General features: G+C 35.8%; 1 long non-coding RNA gene across 3 annotated transcripts; it reads right to left on the bottom strand.

Annotated features, from left to right (window-relative positions):
• Positions 1-214: 214 nt before the first annotated feature.
• Positions 215-7,773, bottom strand: LOC122230162. Of its 3 annotated transcripts, none has more exons than XR_006207319.1 (4): positions 7,687-7,773; positions 5,312-5,496; positions 4,357-4,443; positions 215-306 (listed from the first exon to the last, which is right to left on the bottom strand). It is a non-coding gene; the product is annotated as an uncharacterized LOC122230162 (long non-coding RNA). The 3 variants fall into 3 exon arrangements; XR_006207318.1 differs by having other exon boundaries at positions 5,312-5,509; XR_006207320.1 differs by having other exon boundaries at positions 5,312-5,520.
• Positions 7,774-8,016: the final 243 nt, after the last annotated feature.

Here is an 8,016-nt window from a genome sequence, read left to right on the forward strand (position 1 = left end):
TTGGAATTAAATAAGTATCAACAAATGCATTAAAAAAAACAAAGAATTTTAGACGAATATGTGGAGCGGTGGCATGTACGGGGAATTTCTTAGATATTAAGCTAACTTTTATTCACTTTAAAAAAATGCCAAACCCCTTAAATTATGTGTATAGGAAAATTAGGCCTTTTTCTAAACACAGACACACACAGACACACACACAGATTTAGAATTTTAAAACTTCATTCATCTGAGACTCTTCTTTTAAATTTAAAATTACATTTCAGTGAATGTTTAACTATCTTCTGGCCCACAGTGTACCAGGATCTATGAAGGAAGTAAAAAGAATGAAATGTATTACTTTATTGAATAGTTTGTCCCACCTTAATTTAACACCCTTAAGGAGCAGAAAACTCTCAGTTTCTTCACTGCTGTATGCCTCATGTTTATCAGAATGATGAACATAAAGGAGGTATTCAATACATGTTGAAAAAGTAAATAAATGAGAGGCACTTGGGTGACTCAGTCATTTGAGGGTCTGACTCTTAATTTCAGTTCAGATCATGGTCCAGGGTCATGGGATCGAGCCTGCATTGGGGTCCGTCTTAGGTGTGAAGTCTGCTTGGGATTCTCTTTCTCCCTCTTCGTCTGCACCTTACCCCACTCACGTGTGTGTGTGTGTGTGTGTGTGTGTGTGTGTGCATGCACAATCATGCTCCCTCTCTCTCTCTCAATAAAAATAAATGAATGTGTGAATAAGTGAACCAAATTAGCAATATATCACTCAAGTTGAAGAATATACTTGTATATATACATACACACAGATTGTATGTGTGTGTTAGGTATTATGCATATGTGATGTTAAATTCTTGTCAAGTATGCAAATTTATATTGAGAAATAGAGACATAGTTTTCAGTCAGAATAACATGTTTAAATCCTGACTCAATCACCTTAATGATTATAAATGAGGATAAATCAAAACACATTTGAAGGGGATTTATAAGTCTGGTCAAAATGACATAACAGGTCAAGATACTCCTACCTGAAAAATAAAAATATAGATAAGATATAAGAGACAACAGTTTTCAAGACAATAAACATCCGGCAGTAAAGGAAAGTGATCCCTGGAGACAGGAAATAAATGATATGAGTCCAATAATTGCTCCCACCTTACTGCCTAGATAGAAAGGGTTCAAAGGTAGACTACTAGAGAAAGTAGACAATAGAAATTCAGAGATCTGCAGAAAGTCCCTGTCTAGAATTCAGCTGAGTACAGACCAGCAGATATATGTAAGGAGATTATTTGAATCCAGAGAATAAACCATTCTCAAAGAATTAGTGGTAGTAGCCCAGTGCTCACATACCGCTAAGAATAATGTTTGTTTCTAACAGGGAGAAATGAAAAATTCTAGTATTCACGAGTATTTGGGAAGAAAACACTTTCCTCGGTCATACAGAATAATTATCCTCACACTGATTGCTACTCCTGTGCTACCTAAAACCTAAAAATAATATTAAGGATAGCATCTGAAAGTATCAAACTGTTTCCAAGGAACTTAATTGCATCTCAGAATGAAGTTCAATATTTATAGGGATATAAACTATCTGCAAACAACAAGTTAAATTCACAAAGTCTAATACCCAATAAAAAATGATCAGGCTTGCCAAAAAGGCAGGGAAATGCAACCCATAATGAGGAAAAAATAGAAAATAAGTCAGAACAGATGTAAGAATTAGCAAAGATATGAAAACACTTTTGTAAACTACGTTCTATATGTTCAAAAGTTCAGTTAAGACATGGAAGATAAAATGGTCAAGGTAAATTTATAAAGAAGTAAACTATAACACATAAGATGAAACATGGACTGAATAAAATCAATAACAATAGATTTTACATTAAAAAGATGAATGAACTTGATAGCATAACTCTTAATACTATTCAAAATGCAACATAGAGCAAAAAGAGAACTTAAAAATATGAGCAGAGAGAAATCAGGGGAATGAGAGAAACTTCAAGTGGCCTAATATACATACATAATTGGAATCACTAAAGAGAGAGGGAAGAACGACACTAAGAAGAATTATTTGAAGAAATATGGGTTGAAAATCTTCCAAATTAGAGTATAATTATAAATCCAGAGATCCAAGAATCTCAACAAAACTCTAAAGAAAGATACAAAGGAAACTACACTAAGATACGACTAAATCAAATTGCTCAAAAATAGTGTGAAAAAAGCTCTTAAAGCAGAGAGACAAAATGCATGTTATATACAAAGGAACAAAGATAAGGATGACAGCATATTTCTTACTGGAAACAATGTGAGCGTAACATGTTTAATATACTGAAAGAAAAGTGCTGTCAACCTAAAATCCTACACCTAGTTAAATAATCTTTCCAAAACAACATGACAGCAATAAAAAAATAAAGACTTTTACACACATAAAATATCTGAAAATATCATTACCAGCATACCTACTTCAAAAAATTTTGAAGGAAGTCCTTAGATTACAAAGAAAATTACCCCAGATAGAAATGTGGACCTTCCCAAAGGGTAGAAGGGAACTGGAAATAGTAACTGCATTGGTAACTATATAACAATTTTCTTATTATGTAAATCTCTCTAATATATGATTTACTATTTAAACAAAACAATAACAATGTATTGTGTGTTTAATAACATATGTAAAAATTAAATATATTATCTCCATAGCACAAAATTTAAGAGGAGACTGATCTATACTATTGAAGTTTCTTATGCTGACCCTTGGATGAGTGAGAACTTACTCTTCTTATATAGTGTTTATGATGACCATTTTTATGATGTAACAGAAGTACCTTTCAAATAATAACTCTGTACAAAAGTAACCTGTAATTAATGGACAGTATATGTTTTATAATTTCTTCAGAGGAGCAAGTAAGCCCCTGAATCTAGAATGGAAATGACACATATCTTGAAAGAGGTAGGACTTTGACTCAGCCCTGATGAAAGCTTATGATTTTAGGGGAAATAAAAGGAAAAGGAAATACATGCCCAGAAAACCAAGAATAAAAATTGCTACTATTTATCAGTATATACTGTATGCCAGCCATTGGCACCACTTTTAAGGTTCATTTTTTAATCATCAAGCAACAGTTTGATGTAAATGTAATTATCCAACTCTTACAGATAATAAAACTTACATTTAGAAAGATTAGAACTTATTCAAGGATAGTGATTAAATAGCTAAGCTAAGACTACCCTGGATGTGTCTAATATAAACCCTGTGCTCTTAAGCTCTCACAGTGATGGTCTTCAGACAACTAATAGATTTGGAGGTGGCATGTATATACAGCATAGTTGAAAAGCAGTTACTAAACCAGCCATGGAAAAGGAAATGTGTTGTGATCAAGGAGAAGAAAGCAAACAAGGCAGGGGAGCATGGGTGGCTCAGTCACTGAGTGTCAGATTCCCGGTTTAGGCTCAGGTCATGATCTCATGGTTCATGAGGTTCAGCCCTATGTCTGGACAAAAACAGAACAGAGTTAACCAAGAGGTGGGAAGAGAATTAGAATAATTGTATTTCACTAAATCTGTGAGAGAAGAAAGCATCAATAAGGAAGGTGTGATCAGAGCCAAGATTTCTGGAGATGCCAAGGAGGAAGGAGAAAAAATAATATTCTCTTTCATCTATTAACAGGAAATCAACAGTGTCCGTAGTCACTAAGACTAGTCCTTAGCTCTTAGGTATGATTTCTGAAGCTACGGAGAACACAGAAGAAAAGGAGAGAGAAAAAGAGGTAGAGAAATGACGGCAGGTACTGTAAATCTCAATTAAAATGTCTGAAAAGGGACAGAAGTTGAATGAATACCCAGAATAGAGAATACAAAATATTCAAGTACATTCAATTTACTCCTTCTTTTAAGAAGAGCCAAAGTTTGCATGTTTATAGATATAGAGGGAGAATCACTAATGAAATCGAGATTGAGTCAGCTGGGACAAAGTAGAATGTTTGAAATATGTGGACTCCAAAAAAGTGAAAGGAAATGGGTTCATGATCAGTGGTGGAAGTTTTAGTTGTTATTTTATTTTATTTTATTTTATTTTATTTTATTTTAGTTTAGTTTAGTTTAGTTTAGTTTAGTTATTTTAGAGAGAGAGCCTGCATATGAGTGGAGGAGGGGCAGAGAGAAAGAGAGAGTCCCAAGCAGGCACCACACAACAGCGCAGAGCCCCAGGCAGGTTTGATCTCACAAACAATGAGATCATGACCTGAGCCAAAATTAAGAGTTGGGCACCTGACCAACTGAGCCAACGAGGTGCCTTGGAAGTTTTAGCATCTAAAATTATAATTACAGTTCTGCCTTAAAAGAAAAAGAACAAGTTCTTTAAATTACCTTGACATTCCAAAAATGTGATGAGTGACTAAGCAGACACTGATGCCACACACAGTGAACAAAAAGGCATGGTCCTTGCTCTCAGAGCTCATAGTATGTAGTTTTAATTGTTAAAGACAATTTATTCACACCACACTTAGATAGGGAAAGGAATCTGTCTTTTTAATTCCCCATAACTAAAATTATCTCTCTTGTTAGCTCCCAACCCTCTGGCAAGGGCCAGGGATGTTTTGGAGTTGAGAGACACTGGTTGAATTCTGATCTGGTTATCTCAGCCAAGCTCAGCAATTTGGATGATCTCTTTAGGAAGTTAGTATCTGTCTACATGACTCAGTTAAATGTACCTCCTTTTAGAAGTATTCCCATTTCTACCTTTCCTTTTTAAGATGTTATCTGGATATATGGTGGGGGGGGGGGGTGAATATGCAGGGGGTATAAGCAAATGAAATTTAAGGGTGGAAGCTACTGAGATCTATTCTACATTCTTGGGACCATTGCTAGTCTTTGCAGAGGTGTTATAGATGTTCTTAGAGGTGTGAAAGAGATATGATGATCTATGTTCTTAATTTAGACTATGCTCCTCTTAAATCATCCGTATCCTTTTGTTGACTGATTCTACTGATAGTCCTACTTGCCCTGATTTCTCTTTAGCACCTTGTCTATGAAGCCCATCCTTCAGCCCTCCTCTCTAAGGGCATTTAATCCCCTATAACATCTGCTTCTGACATTCTCAATAGCCAGCAGACAAGGCTAACTACCACATTACCTGCCCAGTTTACACACACACACACACACACACACACACACACACACACACACACCGGGAATAAATAGTTTGTTTTCCAACTATAGAGTGCCAAAAAAAAAAAATAAAAGGGTTAGGAGAGCTAAATAAACCCTATCTTCTCCCCAAACAATCTAAGCCTGCTTTAGTACAACCACATGAAAAGGATACTCTTGTTAAAAGCTCCAAATAGAAAGTGAAATAAAAGACCTCTTCTCCCTGAGAAATTGAGAATTCTTCTAACAGGACTCTCTTCTTTGGATCCAGAAGTAATCAGAAAATGCAGGTCAACACATATTTATTCCCATAGGTCATCTTCATGGAGATTGAGGGCTTTTCTTCCTGTTCTCACAGTTCTAAAACATGATACTAAGAAATAGCTAAAATAAAGTCCATTGACCTACCTCTAGACATATTAGCAGATAAGAACGAATTTTTTAAAACTTATGTCTCTCTTGACTACATGGGTTTTTTATCCCTATTTTCTAGTTAAAGCAATCAAAAACATAAGAGCTGAGACTCAAAGCTGACCAACAGCTAGCTGGTTTGTTCTTGGTAGTTCCCACCTTCTTCCTTCCCCAGGGCAGTAAATCTCACTGTTCTGATTTGGAAATAGGGAATCACACATGATAATAAAAATGATATTAAGAAAATAATATTGTCCAAACATCATACACTTTTTATTGGCAGTCACCTCATTTGTAAAATTGAATTAATAATAGTGTTCACTCTAGGATACATTCAGATTAGTTAACATCATACCTGGCAGTTAATAATAATAGTAAACAATGTAGAAAATAAGACTATTTGCTGAAACCTAGTGGAAATAGAGGGACTGCTTGATAAAAGTAGAAAATATAGAATTGTTTTGGGGAAAATAATAAAGGATGAAAGAGCCATGAAAATGTGGCTATCGCGTAACCTGAGGAATCCGCTGAAATTTGACATAATGACAGCACGGATCAAGTTTTTATAGCCTTTGTGTCTCCTCCATATACTTTACACATGAAAAAGAACCAAAAAATAATTTGGTGATAGTTGCCTACATTTTGGAAACAGGTCACAATCACCAGGGAAATTCAAGTAGGATCAGGGGGAGTGCAATAGGGGATTATTGGTAAGGAACATATAATTAACTGATTCTGGAATAGGTAAGAGAACAAGGGAATCCAGAGAAATTCCATGTCATATTTTAATCCAGTCCATTTTGGGATTTGGGGACACTGAGAACAACTGTTCTTTGTCACTAATTTAATTATATTTTTGAATTGTGGTGAGAATTGGGAACAGAAATGATCCAAGTCTCAAAATTCCCTGCAGGCTGCCAGAACAGAATCAGAACTACAGGACGCTGCAGCAAATTTTTGCTGTTAGCACTTTCCACATGAGAACATAGATCAGAAATTTCCCATGTTCCCTATGAGCCCTTTTAGTGATTGTTGTCATTGATCATATATCAAAAAGGTGTTGTGTGTACATGAGCGTATTTACAGAATAAACAGCCTTCAGAATACAGCCCTTTCTCATGCTCTCTCTGGTTTAAAAATATGTTCATAATTATAACGCAGTTTTTTTCTTTGTTGATTTCATATATCACATAGAGGTCAGGAAGCCAGCCATTTGCTCTTTATGTTCCTGTCTAGATGCTTACTTTGTCAAATGTGTCCCTGAATCTTTTCTCTACTGTTAGAACTATGACCATGAAGAGCTAAGCTGGAAAGGCCCTTAGAAAGATGTTTCCTCATTCAAGAACTATATGCTACTAAAGAAAAGAGGATGTATCAGGCATACAATACTTATAAAAGGCAACATCGTTGGGGCGCCTGGGTGGCTCAGTGGGTTAAGAGTCAGATTCTCAACTTCCGCTCAGGTCATGATCCAAGGGATTGAGATCTGCTTCGGGCTCTGCACCGAGCATGGAGCATGCTTAAATCTCTCTGTCTCTCTGTCTCTGTCTCTGTCTCTCTCTCTCTCTCAGAAAATAAAGGCAACATTGCCTAATCATTCTTAGAGGCATTTTGCTTACACTATAAAACTGAAAGTTTTCATCACAAATTTCTAATTAAGCATTTGAGTCCATTTGAAGAAACAGCCACATCATGCCTCATTCTGCAAACACTTCAGGTTAAAATTTGAGATTCCTACCAAGCGCTACATTTAATGAAGTCTGAAGTCTGTTTACTAAACTATAATGTATATCATCAAAAAAGATGCTCCCAGAGCAAATCGTTCGCAAAGAGAACAAACACTATTTTAATTACTAAAGAAAATATTGTTTCAGCAATTCTGTTACATAAGTACCGTCTCTTCCAAATCTGCAATTTCAGGAAAAGAAAGACATCCTGATACTCAGACAATAGAAACTGGTAATGCCTGCTTTTTCTGTAATTAATCTGAACTTAGAGCAGCTTTCAAATGCATGCATTTTAAAGAGCTAGTATACCAAGATTGCCAGGGGAGATTCATTCTGTGTTTCCAAGTGCTCAAAGAAACTTACTCAGGGTATATTGCCAGCCAATAATTGTTAAATATCTGCAAAGTCTCACCTTTTTCCCCTTGCCCTCGGCATTGAATAAAGGGTCAAATCCATAGCCCTGATATGTAAATCACAGTAACACATACACATATATGTATTTCAGAACTTCAACCTGAGTGATGCAAATGTTTAGAACAGTTCCGATTGTCTGATGTGTACGTAATTATGACATGTGAATAAAGGACAGAGCAACCAGTGTGCGACAATGAGACACGTAGTGAGTAGGAAGAGGCACTGAAGGTAACAATGACAGAAACGTGGTTCTTTCAAAGCAAGGAAACCAAAAGAACACAGAGATATAGGCCGGCAGTGCAAGAAGACCGCAGGTTCTTTGTTTATA

The sequence above is a fragment of the Panthera leo genome, chromosome C2 (assembly GCF_018350215.1).
Source record: "Panthera leo isolate Ple1 chromosome C2, P.leo_Ple1_pat1.1, whole genome shotgun sequence".
Lineage (NCBI taxonomy): Eukaryota > Metazoa > Chordata > Mammalia > Carnivora > Felidae > Panthera > Panthera leo.